At 39.5% G+C, this 16,898-nt stretch overlaps 1 protein-coding gene across 3 annotated transcripts in view; it reads right to left on the reverse strand.

Annotated features, from left to right (window-relative positions):
• Window positions 1-16,898, reverse strand: part of RERE (arginine-glutamic acid dipeptide repeats) — a 412,205-nt gene that overhangs the window by 301,108 nt on the left and 94,199 nt on the right. The window lies entirely within an intron of this gene.

Genomic DNA, 16,898 nt, shown 5'->3' on the forward strand with positions numbered 1-16,898 from the left:
CTTATTAATTCCATTGTTATGGGCATCTAAATAGAACTACCAAAAGTAAATTTCAAATGGTTTCTTTTTCACCTGCAATCTGGTAAATATCTATCAACTTGCTCAAATTTACCCAAGTTTAAACTATGTTCAAAACATGTATTCCCTAGTAATAACAGCCACAATCATTTTGTCGTACTGAATAAGATACTCTACAGCAAAATTTTTTAAAATACATACCTATGGAATATAAATTCAAATTATTAAATTCACTCAGTGTCAACTCAAATCTGAAAGCTACAAGCTCAAAATTTAACTGATCACTTTTGATGTCTTTAATATTACACCTTTCACCTTCCAGCAAGTTTCATGTAACTCTCAAACAGCTTTATACATGTTATTGGATCTTCCAAGGTCCAGTTGCTGAATTACTAGGTACCCTTTCCAATTGGCACACATTAGATTAAGTGATTTGCCCAGAGCTTCTCAACAAGGGGGTACCGTTAGGGGTGGAGGAGAAGCATAGAGAAGAGCCTAGATCCTGCCCTCAATGGCACAGATAACCAAACTGACTTGCACATTTGCTATTAAACATCATTCTGATTTCTTTTAAAGAAAATTCAGGTTGTTCTACAGGAGACAGAACTCTCTAAAACTACTAACAGAGCACATGTCCTGAGAGCAAGAGCTAAGGAGGCATAACGCCTTTGCCACCTGAAATGCTGTTGCGATGAGGACAAATCAGAGTCGGTCCTCACACAAGGACATATCAGCTCCCCTTAACACCATCCTTGCTAAGATCACCTGAGGGGACCTGCAGCTTCCACCTCATAACCAAGCGGCTCTGAGATCACTCCATCCATGTCAGAAATGAAATCAATCCTAAAGCCTAGGGACAAAAGCCACTCCTGTACTGGGACACACTTCCATTTTCCCACCAGCTCTGTCTAGATAGAAGGTAGGACCAGAAGAGAGAGGTGTTTTCTTTGTTTTGTTTCTGGTCTGCAGCACAATAAAAAGTGCTGGTTTATCCCAAGTTGGAAAGGGCTAGTGAGAACAACCGAACTGCTCTAAAATCATACTGTTCCTAGTCTCACAAAAATTCTAAATGTTTTGACAGCATTTTATGACAGCACTTCTGTTCTTCTGTCCCAGGCTTGCAACCCCTGCTAATCCATCCACACCCAGCCCCCCACTTTCTAATTACACCAGTCTTTCAATTTCCCCAAGGTGTTAGGATTTCTACTAAAGTCATCACTACTTTTTCCCATGAGAAAAGAAATATCCCCTGCCATCCCCAATCCCCCAAGCCCTACCCGCCCCCCTCCCCCAAACACACAGTTTAAAAAGCCTACTCCTTCAGAGTTCAGGTCAAGTATCAAATGTCAGAGATGCTTCCTCTGAGGCCCCATTCTAGGTCAAGTTCCCTTGTTATAATAAGTTCTCAGGGAACTGAGTTCATTCCTTGAGAGCATTTATCTCAGTTTGTAACTCATTGGTGTGACTTTCTGATTAATGTTCCATCAGAGAAAGTTCTGTATGTTTGCTCATCATCAAATACCTGGCATCAAGCACACATCTTTGAAATGAATTGAGGGCAACAACCCTGTTCTACTCATTTTGCATATTCTCTGCACAGTTGTTGGCACAAAAAAAAGCCTCTCTCAAATAAATAGCATCTATGCAAATCAAAAAATTAAAATTATAATAAAGATTTTTATCCCCAGTTTATAGAGATGTAAATCACTGTGCCTAGGGTAACTCACAAAAACACTAAGACCCAAACCTATCTGCAAGCCTTACTTTTTAGCTTGAGTCAGTGAAGTACAGATGTCATTATTAATATATTCAAGACAAGTTCTTCCTACTTATGTGGCATTTAAGCAAGGGGCAAACCACAGGGGTAAGCTGGATAGGCTACCAAATCCTGTACGCACACAGAGAGCAACATAAACAGAATATAACATTTTGAAAGTACATTATACACTAGTTTGTCTTTAAGTTTCTCTGAATGCAAAAGTACCACCAAATTCTGCTCTAAGTGGGGGAAGGGGTATGATCCTGACCCCTCAGTTTACACCTAGCTTTTTCTTTATTTTCAGTTATCTCCTCTCTAAAACAACTCTACTTCCCTGATATGGGAGCTTTTGTAAAAAATTTTTTGCCCTGAGGACTCCTAGTCATTGGTGACAGACATTCCAAAACTGCCCTCCCCAATTCCTCAAAGTGAAGAATTCATTTTAAACATCATTAATGTGAGCTTGTAAATTAAGGGATCTGTAGATAAGAAAGGGAAGTTCTTACAACAGTTTCTTAGATGTCCTGCACACCAGTACAAGAAAAAGCCAAAGTGTGAGATGAATGAAAAAATATTGGGTATTCCCCATCATCACCCCCAAATTAAGCTTCATTGTCATTTTCAGCATTTCACAAGGCACTGCTTGGTTCCCACAGGAGTTCACCCCAGCCTTGTCTATGTCACAAGTCTTCCTTTTGGTCTAAGTTCCATTCCATGTAAATTCCAGCTCCGGGTTTTAGAATACTCTTCATTTATCAAAACAACCCTGTCAAGTTGAGTACTATTAACAGATAATGAGAGGAGACAACAGATGTGGTTAGAAGAAAAGCACTCAGTATTCTACAGGCCTCAGCATGCAGCAAAGTGAGCTGACATCTGACTTTACCCTAACATTTATAATTAAATACAAAGTCTAGTTAAACTAACATTAAAGCTATGACCGGGAGCAGTACGCAGGGGAAATGTTAAGTATAACCTTAGCAGGTAATAGTTGAACAGGGCTCAGGTTATTCCAGAATCTTAACCTTGAACAACTACCATGCCTTCCTCTCTCTGCCACACAGCTTCTGTCATAGACAGAAGACTTGTGGCCACATGGTCGAAAGACAGCAGCTTTGGACCACTCCTTAAAACCACCAAAGGGGAAGGAGATGACATTTTTACATGAAAGTTTAAAAATAACATTCATCTAGCAAGAATTAGTGAGGTCTGTCTCAAGTGGACCCAATCAACATCCATTCTTATAGCATTCTTTTATAAAATCATTCAGATCAAGTAACTTGGCTCACCTAAGAGTCAAAAGTGTCAAAAGATTACCAAAATCAATCAAGCAAACAAGGACCAAGTCAAGGGCTGTCTTGGTATCTTTAGCAATGTTTGCATACTCTCCTAGGAAGCGGATGTTTTGTTTTGCATGACTATGGAGACTATGGATATACGATGTTAAGCAAACGTCTACTTCTTTCCCTCTTCCAATTCACAAAATGGCGCCACACAACAAAACTTTTCAAATAAGTTTTCAAAAGAAAAATACCAATATATAGTTCTTTTTGAAGCCCTTTTGGATGTATTGATTATTATATGTTCCTACAGAAAACCCAAGCAATCCTTATTCAACAAGCTGAAGTCTCTCTCTCCAGACTCTCTTCTAGAACATTTGCACACAAACTTCCACAAATATTTAAGAACATATATATTCATTTGTCTAGGGGCTCACTCTATTGATTTTTATTTCACAATAATAAAATTCTATTCTTCCTATATGACATCTTGCTTCCCTCAGATTGCAGCAGACCATTAACACAAAATTCTATTGTGTGGGGAGTTCCGTAATTAACAAGTCCTTAATTACTACAACACACTTTGTGCTGTCACTTTAGTATAGCCTTTTTATCCTAAAATCACTAGTTCAATGAATGTGCACTTTTCAGTCAAAAAGATTGGGCAAAACTGCTCTCCAAAAAAAGTAGACCAATTTACAGCACTCTTCCCAAGAGCAGGGCCCGTTCCCCCGTGTGTGACCTGGTGGTTTCCCTGAGCTTTGCACTACACACTCTCCTGGATCTCCTAAGACCTGATTGCTCTCTGTTTCTTGCCATGACTGCTCCCAAATACAGGCAGTCAGTGTCCAGTCTCTTTTTATCACACCCTGGTATCTCTCATGGGTGAGAAGATTTATTCTCAAGATACCTCTATGACAAGATTTCATTTTTCTAGCCCTGAGCTTGCTCCTTAGCTACAGATTCAGTTTGCAAATTCCCTCTGGACTCAACCACAAGGCATTCCACAGACACTCTCAGATCATCCTCAACAAAATAAAAATATTCTTCCCCAACATGTCCTGGCCTCCCCAGACTAGTCTCAGGAACTCCCATTACTCTGGTATAAGAATTAATAGTATGCCCTTTCTTTTTAAAGGAAATCATGACATACCCTAAAATGTATGTGATATCAGAGTTAGCACATTAAACATAATACACTTCTCAGTTTTTAGTACTAGGCTCCTCTGTCCTTGGAATTTTCCAAGCAACAATACTGGAGTGGGTTGCCATTTCCTTTTCCAGACTTCCATGGTGGCTCAGATGGTAAAGCATCTGTCTACAATGCAGGAGACCTGGGTTTGATCCCTGGGTCAGGAAGATCCCCTGGAGAAGGAAAAGGGAATCCACTCCAGTACTATTGCCTGGAAAATCCCATGGACAGAGGAGCCTGGTGGGCTACAGTCCATGGGGTCACAAAGAGTCGGACACGACTGAGCGACTTCACTTTCCAGGAGACCTTCCCAACCCAAGTACTGAACCCACATCTCTTGAGTTTCCTGCACTGGCAGGTGGATTCCTTAACCACTACTGCACCTGGGAAGCCTCCCTAATTACCTATCCCATTCATTAATCACATCACTTTCCATTCAGCCAACAGTTAAGGACTAAATCACACAGTTGCTCCATAGGTAAGGGTACAGAAGAACAGGAACATGAAAATAGACCAACTAGGATGGTGATGATCACTGCACATACAGAAAAGGACTCACACAGAGAGCCATGCACATGTGTGATGCAATAGTTAGGCAAGTATTCCAAATTACTGGGGGAAAGTGAATTCTTATGTCGCTAGTGCCATAATCTTAATATCTACTCTTATACACTTCAGAATACATCTGAGTTAATTTCAACCTGGATACTGTTGGAAACTTAATATACTCTTTTAAAATAACTAGAAATAAATCAGATTCTACAAATCAGGGAGGCTAACCTTGGGTAAAACTATGAACATCACATACTCCAAATTAAATGCACAGGTACAAGATTAAGACTGGACATTAAACTACAAGCTTCCTTTTGTTTTACACTTCCCAATACAGACTCAAGCATATGTTTGAGTGATAAATTGCTAATAAATATTTAAGGTGCTATTTCATAGAGAACAAAATCATCAACATTATTAAAATATATTCCTAGAAATAACGGAGAAAAAAACAAATGCATGCAGCACACCAACTCCTGCTTTTCTAAGAACAGTGAGCAGAAATGAAGCACTGGCTCCAGTGTGCACTCACTGCAAACTCTTCTGACACAGGAAGCTGATCAAAGGCCGGATCTGGAGGTTTTAGTTTCTGCAAGTGTGTGGCACTCTCATGGATGTGGGATGTGAAACATATCTTGAGAGAAGACAGACCTCTAAGACAGCATCTGCTTTAAATATTTTTAAGGACATTTTCATCTCTATTTTTAAAACTTACTAGAGATCTCAGATTGTATAGATGAAATTATAATGTTCTATCAGAGTGATACTTTGAGAGGGCAAAAATACAGTTAAGAAAAGAGATTTCTCATTTGGAAAAGTTTTGTGAATAAGAAACAAAGAGTTTTGTAGAAGAAACAGCTCAGAATCTCAGGACCTTGACAGGATGTTTAGAAATAGGGCCTGACAATATGTGATAAAAATCAGTGTGGAGATCCAGCCAAGTTTATAGGAGGTAATCTTAAGACAACTAAAATCCCCAGCTGGAATCACCATATCAAGAATTTAAAATATTAAACAAAAAATAAAATAAAATATTAAACAGACAATGCTTACAAATCCAAAACACTGTTTTGCCCTTTTCCTAAAAAAATTTTTTTTGTTGTATGTTTTTTCTTGTACTATTGCCTCTAATAAACTGAACTCTTTTTAAATCACCAACAGTTATTTAAGGAAAAATATAAATGCAAATGTTTCAAAACATTAAATAAGTACCATTTGCCAGATTCAACATCACAAGTGGCATTAAAGATCCAGTACTTTTCTGCTTAAAAACCAATCACTTCTCTCTAAAAAAGGTCAGAAGACTCTAGTTCAAAATATCTACTCAAACATCTAATACATCAATTAAAACAAAAATAAAAAGCCAGATTCTAAGCACGTCTGCCCTTAACAACACAGGATGGTTTCTTTTCTCTTCTTTGGAGGGAGATGTTCATTTGAATATCCATTCGAGTTTAATTTTAACTGACTAGAAAAAGCAAATATTTGGGCTGCAGGAAATACAACTTAGGACAAAGGAAGCCACGGCTAACTTTCTAACATTTACTTCATGTGATTCATTCTAACAATAAAACCTAAACAGTGAACATTCCCTCTAATCTTCAGAGCAAGTTAACTCTACAGCGAAAACTATGCATGCCCCATCACCAGACTCTATGTTTAAATGATTACAATGTAAAGCATGTTCATTCTCACAAGTGAAAAGAAATGACTGCCAAATGCTTCCTTTACAAACTCCCCAGAATAGGGTAGGTCCCTTTAATGTGAGATTTTCCTGACACTCCAATTACAGCAGACCTTGAACAAACAGAGATGCATTAAAAGCTGACTTGGTTATATTATCTTTTATTGAAGGCCTAGCAAAGATAGCACTGTCCAGTGCTATCTACATTTTTTTGGTGCATTAATCATTTATACATGAGAAAAATTCAATAGTTTTTTTTTTTTTTTTAATGATAATAACCACAGGATGTAACCTCAGCGGTATTGGTCTTTTTCTTAGGAAGGTCAGAAAAGCTTTAAAAACAGGAAGTCTCTGCTATAAGGTTGAGAAATGTTTGTTTTAACAGTCTAAGGCTTTATGGTTGCAGTTTGCAGTCAGGTGTTATGGAGAATTAGAGTTTATTCTTTCCAGCCAAAGATTAACATCCCTGGGGAAAAAGCCAAAAAGGTGCCCAAACAACTAGAAAAGCACATTATCCTAAAATAAGACTTGCTATAAAAAATGAACTTTAAATCTTCTTAGCTATCTCCCTTTCAACAGTACATAGGAACTAATTTAGTAGGTGTAGGATGATAAACAATTTATCTTTTGTGATCATTTATAAAGGCAAGAGGAAAGCCATAGTAACCAACACTAAGACAACCACCTAGCAACAATTAGCAACTGGGTTAAGAATTAACACTTGCCATTTTATATGTGTTTTCTCTTGATTACCTCATTTTTATCATATTATTATAATCAAATATAAGAATCACAATCTTTCTTAAATGAAAATTCTTGCTAAAAAAACAAATCAGCGCAGATTAAAAAACTTTTTTATCTTCAACAAAATGGTTGGTTTTTGCTTTTAAAGCCACTATAGCTTTTTTTAAAAATTCCTAACATGTCCAACATCAAAGATATTTTATTTATCATGAAACTAGTCTTTATTTAGCAATTTAAAAAATCGCTTTATCAACACAATAAACTGTGTGGAAAAAAACTGTTTTATCATTTGTGAATTCTATTTCATATGTAATTAAGGGATTTTTATTTTTATTGGAGTATCAGTTCAGTTCTGTTCAATCGCCCAGTAGTGTCTGACTCTTTGTGACCCCATGGACTCCAGCATGCCAGGCCTCCCTGTCTATCATCAACTCCTGGAGTTTACTCAAACTCGTGTCCATTGAGTCAGTGATGCCATCCAACCATCTCATCCTCTGTCGTCCCCTTCTCCTCCTGCCTTCAAGCTTTCCCAGCATCAGGGTCTTTTCAAATGAGTCAGCTCTTCGAATCAGGTGCCCAAAGTATTGGAGCTTCAGCCTCAACATCAGTGCTTCCAATGAACATTCAGGTCTGATTTCCTTTAGGATGGACTGGTTGGATCTCCTTGCAGGCCAAGGGACTCTCAAGAGTCTTCTCCAATACCACAGTTCAAAAGCATCAATTCTTAGGCGCTCAGCTTTCTTTATAGTCCTACTCTCACATCCATACATGACCACTGGAAAAACCATAGCCTTGACTAGACAGACCCTTGTTGGCAAAGTAATGTCTCTGCTTTTTAATATGCTGTCTAGGTTGGTCATAACTTTTCTTCCAAGGAGCAAGCGTCTTTTTATTGGAGTATAGTTGGTTCAAAATGTTTTAGTTCCTACTGTACAGCAAAGTGAATCAGATATACATATATCCATTCTTATTTATCTTTGTCTGTGCTGGGTCTTCACTGATGCGTGAGGACTTTCTCTAGTTGCAGCAAGCAGGGGCTACTCTCTTAAGTTGTGGTGCACAGGTTTCTCATTGTGGTGTCTTCTCTTGTTGCAGGCTCTAGGTGCTCCAGCTTCAGTAGTTTTGATTCCCGGGCTCTAAAGCACTGTGTGGTTTACTTGTAGTGAACAGGCTTAGTTGCTTCTCAGCATATGAGATCATCCCAGACAAGGGATCAAACCTGTGTCCCCTGCATCACAAGGTGGATTCTTAACCACTGGACCACCAGGGAAGCCCATATCAACTCTTCTTAAAATTCTTTTCCCACATAGGTCTGTGCTGTGCTTAGTCACTCAGTCGTGTCCAACTCTTCACAATCGCATGGACTACAGCCCATCAGTTCATGGGATTCTCCAGGCAAGAATATGGGAGTGGGTTGCCATGCCATCCTCCAGGGGATCTTCCCAACCCAGGTCTCCTGCATTGCAGATGGATTCACTACCATGTGAGCCACAGGGAAGCCCCCATATAGGTAATTACAGGGTATTGAGAAGGACTGTGTGACACAGGAGATCCTTATTAATTATCTATTTTCTATATAGGAGTGTGTATACGTCCATCACAATCTCCCAATTTATCCCTTCCAACCAGAATTAAATGTTATTTCATAAAAACTTTAAGGCAAAAATCCAAATATTATTATATGTATCCTGTCATTTAAAATCCATTTGGCTTCTAAAAGGCACTGCTTAGAAAATCATAACATCAAGATAAAATACTTTAAAATATGAACATACAGTGCTATTACCACAAAAGTTTGTCATTTACCCCAAGGTGTGTCAAGAAGGGAAATTAAAAGTTATCTTCTACTTGACAGTTACAGCTAACTTCACACCTTTAATATTTACCTCCACAATATGGCTATAGGGGATTAAACTACCTTCTTTTAACATATGGAGCTAAAATGGCATTCCTTCCCTGTTAGCTCACCTGGTAAAGAATCCACCTGCAATGCAGCAGACTCTAGTTCAATTCCTGGGCTGGGAAGATCCACTGGAGAAGCAATAGGCTACCCACTCCAGTATTCTTGAGCTTCCCTAGGGGCTCAGCTGGTAAAGAATCTGCCTGCAATATGGGAGGCCTGGGTTCAACTCCTGGGGGTTGGGAAGATCCCCTGGAGAAGGGAAAGGCTACCCACTCCAGTATTCTGGCCTGGAGAATTCCATGGACTGTATAGTCCATGGGGTCAGAAACAGTCGGACATGACTGAGCAATTTTCACTTTCAACCAACTAGGTGTCCTCCTTATCTTTCAAAAGGCACTCCTTTAATAACAACTTAAGCCTAGTTTTCAGTTTAGTGTACACTCTATACTGACCAGGCTTTTTTTTCCTGAATATTGGAAGACAATAAAGCAATGCTTTCAAAATTTTGAGGAAAAATAGTATCCAACCTAAAATTCTATAGCCAACCAAACTATGCATCAAGCATGAGCAAAAAATAAAGGCATTTCAGGCATGCACAGCCTTGAAACATTTACTTCCTAGACATTGTTTCTCAGGAAGTTATTTCACAAATGAAAAGGAACCAAAAAAAAAAAAAAAAATCTACAAAAACTAGCCTCTAAGATGATGGCCAGAGTGACAAAAAAGGGAAGACGCCTTCCAACAGCCATGTGGCAGTTCTAGACAGTAAATCAAGAGAAAGGGTTCCAGGAGGGATACCACCAAGAGTGATTTATAGGTTTCCCATAGTTTCCATTACATTGAAAGGAATTTTATATAGTATTGTTGGAAACTATGAGGCTGATTTCAAGATAGGAATATATAAAATTAAGCAAAGGAACACACCAAGGGGTGGGAGGTGCATGGAGTCGTGGAAAAGAAATGAATTGTTAACAGGAAAGAAGATGATGTTGTACAGAAAGAAAACTAAATCATAATACAATATGTGCTTCAGCTATAATATATACATTGTCCTTGTAACAGAAATATTCTATACTGATTTAATTACAAACCGTATTTAACTGCATTAGGAAGACGGAGGAAGAGAAAGTAGGTGATATAAAAAGGATAAACCCTCATCTCTCATTGGACAAGGTCAGCAAATAAAACCTAAAATATAAAATAAAAACATAAGCATGTCCTTTCTCAACACTGAGTTAACAAAAGAAATGCTTTAAAAAGTTACAATGGGCTCTCTGGGGAGTAAGACCCAAGGATGGAAGAAGTGAAGTGAAGTCGCTTAGTCGTGTCCGACTGTTTGCGATCCCATGGACTGTAGCCTACCAGGCTCCTCTGTCCATGGAATACTCCAGGCAAGAATACTGGAGTGGGTTGCTATTTCCTTCTCCAGGGGATCTTCCCGACACAGGGATCGAACCCAGGTCTCCTGCATCGCAGGCAGACTCTTTACCGTCTGAGCTACCAGGGAAGCCCAGGGAAGGATGGAAGAGGAAAGTGCTAAAAAAATAAAAAAAAAGAATAAATCGTGTACTACATTTGATTTGTTAAGTCCATGTATATATATTACCTAAATTGAAGGTAACAAAATGTTGCTGAAAGACAAACATTAACAAAAATGTTGCTGAAAACCTTAGCTATTTAAGAAATTCACTGTCACATACCATTAAAGTTTCAGGATGTGCTTTGGTCACCTGGTGAACAGAGCTGCAAATTTCAGAGGGTGGGAGGGAAAGAAATCCAGCCAAAGAAGCCAAAAGATAGATCCTAATACACAAGTAACAGAACTGAAATCTATTTTTCTTCATACAGAAAGTTGTACTACATTTTGCCACCTGCTGGCAAGATTCTTGAAATTTAGGCAATCCATTTAAACAACAAAAACTCAGTTTTTTGTGTTTTAAAGGAAAAACACAGAAACAATCCAAGAAATCAAAAAATGAATGATAAAACAACCAAATTCAATCATTATAATTTTAGTATACATAAAATGAGAAACATATCACTAACTACAGTAAAAGCTTTTAAAAGATAAATGCCATAAAAGCAAAAGTACAAACATATTATCTAGTTTCAAAGAATTTAACATAAATTTTCTAAACAATGTTTAAGCATTTTACCCATTTGTTTATTCAAAGATATGTTCCATAAACAGCTAAAAGTTTTTTTTAAAGAGAATAAGACTTATAAAAGAAAAGAGAGAATGTTTTCAAATACTAGTTAGAGGCAAAACTGCAAGCTTATCATCATGTTAACAGTGGTGTTTTTCAGTATCTCCCAAACACCATGCCTTCTCTTTTGTTGAGAATAGTGCTGAATTTTAATGCCACTGTTTTGTCAATAAGAAGTGTTCACATACACTTCACAAGTTCATTAATAATCCTCTAAGAAGACCTAAATTAAACTTGGCAAGCGGTTTCTCATGAAACAAAATTTGCTTCTAGTTTGTGAGAACTAAATGTGCCAAGTGGCAAATTAAGATGTGGGAACCCACTTTAAAGGTTATGCTCTGGAAGTACTCGGTGACTCAAACAGAGGTATCATTAGGCGGCAGCAAAACAAATACTACTGGGACACCTGTTTCATTTGCAATCTGTTACTTTTCAGATGACTAATTTTATGATGACCACCAAGAGCTATTAGGATAAACTTTAAAGGGAGACTGACATACACTCCCTAGATTTCCATTAGAGAACTAGAAGGAAATCAGAAAGTACCCCACTTTCAGCATTAAAAGCAAGAGAAAGAGTCCAGTAATTCACAGAGAACCTGCCTTTGTGCCAACTACATTGTGTGTGCTTAGCGTCCATGGGAATGCTGACGTGTGTACTGCAAGTTGTAACTGAAGAGTCAATTAAGTAGTGGGAAAGGGCTTGCAGCAAAAATTTAAACTAAAAATAATCCATTTACAGGAGATTAGTACAAAAATAAAGCTGGTTAAACTATAATCAAATCTGTATTTCCAGTTTCAATAGTAAACACAGTTGTTAAGAGTGGTTAACACATAAGACCGCTAAGGGCATCCAATTTCAAGTATGAAACATCTGTTTTACTAATACTACCCCTGCTATATCCTCCATTTCTTTGCTCAGAGAGAGTGTGAGAATAAGAACAAGAGCAGGTATGACACATGAAAGGAAAAGAAGTGAGCTTACCTTAGGGAGTACTGGCCTTTCACATAAATTCCTAAAATTATAAATTCTAAAGCTGTCAGATTTCTACAGCTTTAAAGATTTTCTTATGAAATAAGGTCAGATGAGAATGCAGTCTCTCCCCCTGCTGCTTTTCAGTCCCCACCAGCTGAGGCAGTGAGCCTGTTTCCACACTGAAGAGTTGCAAAATTCAGAAAGTCAAGCCAGCTGGATGGGTAAAAGCAGAACGGCCTTGGAGTTCATGAGAAAAAAGCAATGGTGGAAGTCAATCACCTCTGACGTCCAACAAGGCACCAAGTCAGCTGAAATTTCTTCAGTTCTGGGAGCTAACACAGTTCTTTCATTTCACCAGCAGTGAGATATAATTCTGGGTATTTTCCCAAGGGATCTTAGTGGTGAATGAGGCTCTCTCCTCACCTGCTCCCCTAAGAGCAGGAGGCAACATTTCAGCCCCAGCTCTTGACCAAGCTGTCCAGTCTTTGGGTACTTTAGTCTGATGGTGAAAGGTGCCAGCTCTGGAGTCAGATGGCCAACACCGCCTATGCTCCACAATTCACTCACAGAGTGTTCTTGGGCAAGTATACGCTCATGTGTAAAATGTGACTGTAACAGTACCTCCTACAAACGGTTATCACAACGATGAAATGAAATGATTCGAGCAAGGCCTTGAGCCGAATGCAGGGCCCACAAGAAATGCTCTAATGAACACTGAGTTTGTGAGCACAAACTACACCACGGACTCATTGGTAAGAAACCGATGAAAACAATCAGCCTGGGCCCAAATTGCCCCACCAGTGATATTGTAGTTCAGTCACCAAGTGATGTCTGACTCTTTGCAACCCCACGGACTGAGGCCATCAGCCTCCTCTGTCTATGTATTTCCCAGGCAAGAATATTGGAGTGGGTTGCCATTTCCTTCTCCAGGGGATCTTCCCAACCCAAAGACTGAACCAACGTCTCTTGCACTGGGAGGTTGTTGTTCAGTCACTAAGTCATGCCCAGCTCTTTGCAACTCCATGGACTGCAACAAACCAGGCTTCCCTGTCCTTCACTATCTCCCAGAGTCTGCTCAAATTCATGTCCATTGAGTCGGTGATGACATCCAATTATCTCACATCTCATCCTCTGTCATCCCCTTCTCCTCCTGCCCTCAATCTTTCCCAGCATCAGGGTCTTTTCCAATGAGTTGGCTCTTCACATCAGGTTGCCAAAGTATTAGAGCTTCAGTATCAGCCCTTCCAATGAATATTCAGGACTGATTTCCTTTAGGATTGACTTGTTTGATCTCCTTGCTGTCCAAGGGACTATCAAGAGTCTTCTCCAGCACCACAGTTCAAAAGCATCAATTCTTCAGCACTCAGCCTTCTTCGTGGTACAACTCCCACATCTGTACATGACTACTAGAAAAACCATAGCTCTGACAATATGGAACTTTGTTGGCAAAGTAACATCCCTTTTTAATACACTGTCTAGGTTTGTCATAGCTTTTCTTCCAAGGAGCTCAGTGAGGTTAGCAATTCATTATTTGTTTACAAAGAACATTACTCAATAAAAGTGGAGAGGGGGAATGCGAGAGAGGGCAGGAAAGACAATATTTTGTTTTTCATTCTGTTACCACTGCTGCTACTTTATTTGAACACAGGAGGAGTGTCTGGACAGGTACTCAGCTGGGTCCTGCAAGCAGATCAATGATCACAACAGGCAGCGCCTGTCTCAGTAGGAAGCCTATTCTTTGGCTCCTCCCTCCCAGTCCTCCTCATCCCCATGGACCAAGACTGCAGTGGCATACAGAGGCAAGCAATCTCAACATGCTATTGTCTAAGCCTTCCAGCCAGCTATCTGGATGAAATTAAGTGATCTGATTCTTTGTGCTCCCAATTTATGTCCTCAAGGTATTACTAAATATCCAAAGAAGCCTAAGGTGTATTATAGACAAAGGTGGAGGTAGGAGGGGAGGAGCAGATAGATACATTTCCAACAGGCACTCTTCTACGTACCTACCAAAGCAGAACATATGAAATTATTAAAATAATACCAGTTTACATAAAACAAACACAGAGGAACAAACAATGGGGATGAGCCATCTGCTTCAAGCTAGAGAAGAGACGTGTCTATCAAAGAAAGGGCTTCTACAGAGTCACAAGTACTGTATTCAAATAATTTTCCATTTCCTCTGGACTAGTAAAAGCAGACCTATCTATCATTAATGGATTAAAAACCCTGATTTTCTTTTTCTAAAACACTTATTTAAATGTTTACTCTTGGTGGGGGTAGGGCACACAATTAATTGGCCAAGGATTTTGTTGTTGTTTTAAGAAGATCAATGTATTTCCAGTAAGCAACAAGATGGTTGGATGGCATCATCAACTCAATGGACATGAGTTTGAGCAAGCTCCGGGAGATGATGAAGGACAGGGAAGCCTGGTGTGCTGCAGTCCAAGGGGCTGCAAAAAGTCGGACCTGACTGAGCAACTGAACAACAACAAAGCAATTTCCAGCCCAACATATTTTCATAAAGAGATGCTGCTCTTTTTCTATTTAGAGTGCTAAATACACAGGTGAGTTTTTAACAAATAAATACTTATCGACTGATAAATTGCTTGAAATAACTATGATTTGCCCAAGGCTTGGAAAGTATAGAATGAAACAGGGGGAAAGGAACTAAAAGTTGGTGAATGTTGTGTAGAGAAGCACTCTAGTTAATACCTTGCCCAGGAAAAAACTATGCATTTGAAAATTGCTATGAGATCCTTCTCCAAGAGGAGACTATTACTAATCTTATTCTTTAAAAACAAAAAATAAAATAGTAATCTTGATGTTAGGAATCTTCCTCCTCATTTCACGTTGGACAAACAAGTTCTGGGTTTATGCAGGTTCCTGCATGGCTAAGGCTTTTAAACTTAGACTCATCCCTTTCAGGGGCACTGATTTTGAAGTATCTCCACCCTCGGAGAGTTAACCACAACTTAATGCCACCTCTCTACCCTCCACATATTCTACTGCTACAATTCTCACAGGTTTAAAGTTATTTTCTTACATATTGGTCTCCACTGCTAACTGGAACTACTCAAGGGCATAAAGTATGTTTTATTCATTTTTTGTATTCCCAAACTTCCTAAATATTTTATTCATGCCATAAAAAAAAAAAAAACTACTGAGCCTACTATGCGTCAGATGCTTTAATCATTCAACAAAAATGTATCAAAATGACACTGTTCTTAACAAGTATTTGGAACACACCTGTGAACAAAGCAAAAAGAGAGTCCTGGCCACATGTTCTGCAGGGGGAAACAGAGGACCCACAGATATACTACAGTGTATCCAATGCGCTAATAAGGAAGAAAAACCTTAGAGCAAGCTAAGGAAGATGAAGAGTATGCAGGGGGCAGGGCGCTAGCTCAAGCTAGGTATTCAAGGTGCTCAAGCTAGGTGCTCAAGGTGCTCAAGCTAGGTGCTCAAGGTGCTCAAGCTAGGACTTGTGGCGAAATGACACCTGAGCTAGCCTTTTAAGGAGGTCAGGCAGTTAGCTTAAAGCTCCAAGGGGATCCCTGGAGAAGGGCATTCCAGACAGTTGGAATCTCCAGGGCAAAGGCTAGTGTGCTCAGCAGTGTTTCAGGAACAGCAAAAGGGCCAGAGGGACGGGCAGGGAGCTGACAATGAACTAGTAATAAGGTCAGAGAGGACCTCACAGGCCATCATAGGAGTGTGGGGTTTAGGGAGGGAGGGAGGGGCTGTGTGTTTTGCTTTTGGCTGTGCTGAGGGAGACAGATTTTATCTCCCCAACCAAGGCTCACACCCGTGCCCCCTGCACTGGAACCATGGAGTCCAACCACTGGACTGCCAGGGAAGTTCCAAGAGTGTTCTTAAAGTAACTGCATACCTGCAAGATCAGACAAGAAGCACACATCCCAAGATACATATATCTGTACGTGAAATATATCCAGGTGCTACTAAAATTTTAAAACAAGATTTTTGCTGCTTCTCCTGCACCCTAATGGATTGATCATCTTGCACATCTTGTTCCTTGGAGAAGCAGCACCCCCACTCTGAAGACCACTACCCTAGGCTACCATAGCTTGGACAGCTAACAATATATTCTCGTGTCACCTGTGAACCATGCTTTCCTAAGACCCTCAACACAGTCTGAGGACCTCTCTGTAGGCATTACAAACAACCCCAGTTTGTAGGAGGGTTGAAATGGAACACTTTGGGGGTTTTGTTTTTGTTTCCCTATCCAAGCATTTCTTAAAACCTCTCTCTTGGGTAAGGAAGAGGCACCTGACCTAGGTCATACCCTTTTCAGTACTCATCATTCTCAATCTTGGCTGCCACGAGGTGTGGACTGCTTTTAAAATTTAGAAAACTCCTCGGGTGATTCTAATGTGCAACTGTGGGGACCGCATCAGTGTCCCACACAGCTCTGCCTTCTTAACTGAACAAGCAACCACAGTCAGGAGTGATCAGTGTTACTCTGGGACAGGCATAGAAAGTACCCAAACCAGGCAAGCTAAACCTATTTCTAAAAGTTCTTGGAACAATTAAATGAGGCTTAAAAGAATGAGAAGGAACCAGCCCATT

The sequence above is a fragment of the Bubalus bubalis genome, chromosome 5, assembly GCF_019923935.1.
Source record: "Bubalus bubalis isolate 160015118507 breed Murrah chromosome 5, NDDB_SH_1, whole genome shotgun sequence".
NCBI lineage: Eukaryota > Metazoa > Chordata > Mammalia > Artiodactyla > Bovidae > Bubalus > Bubalus bubalis.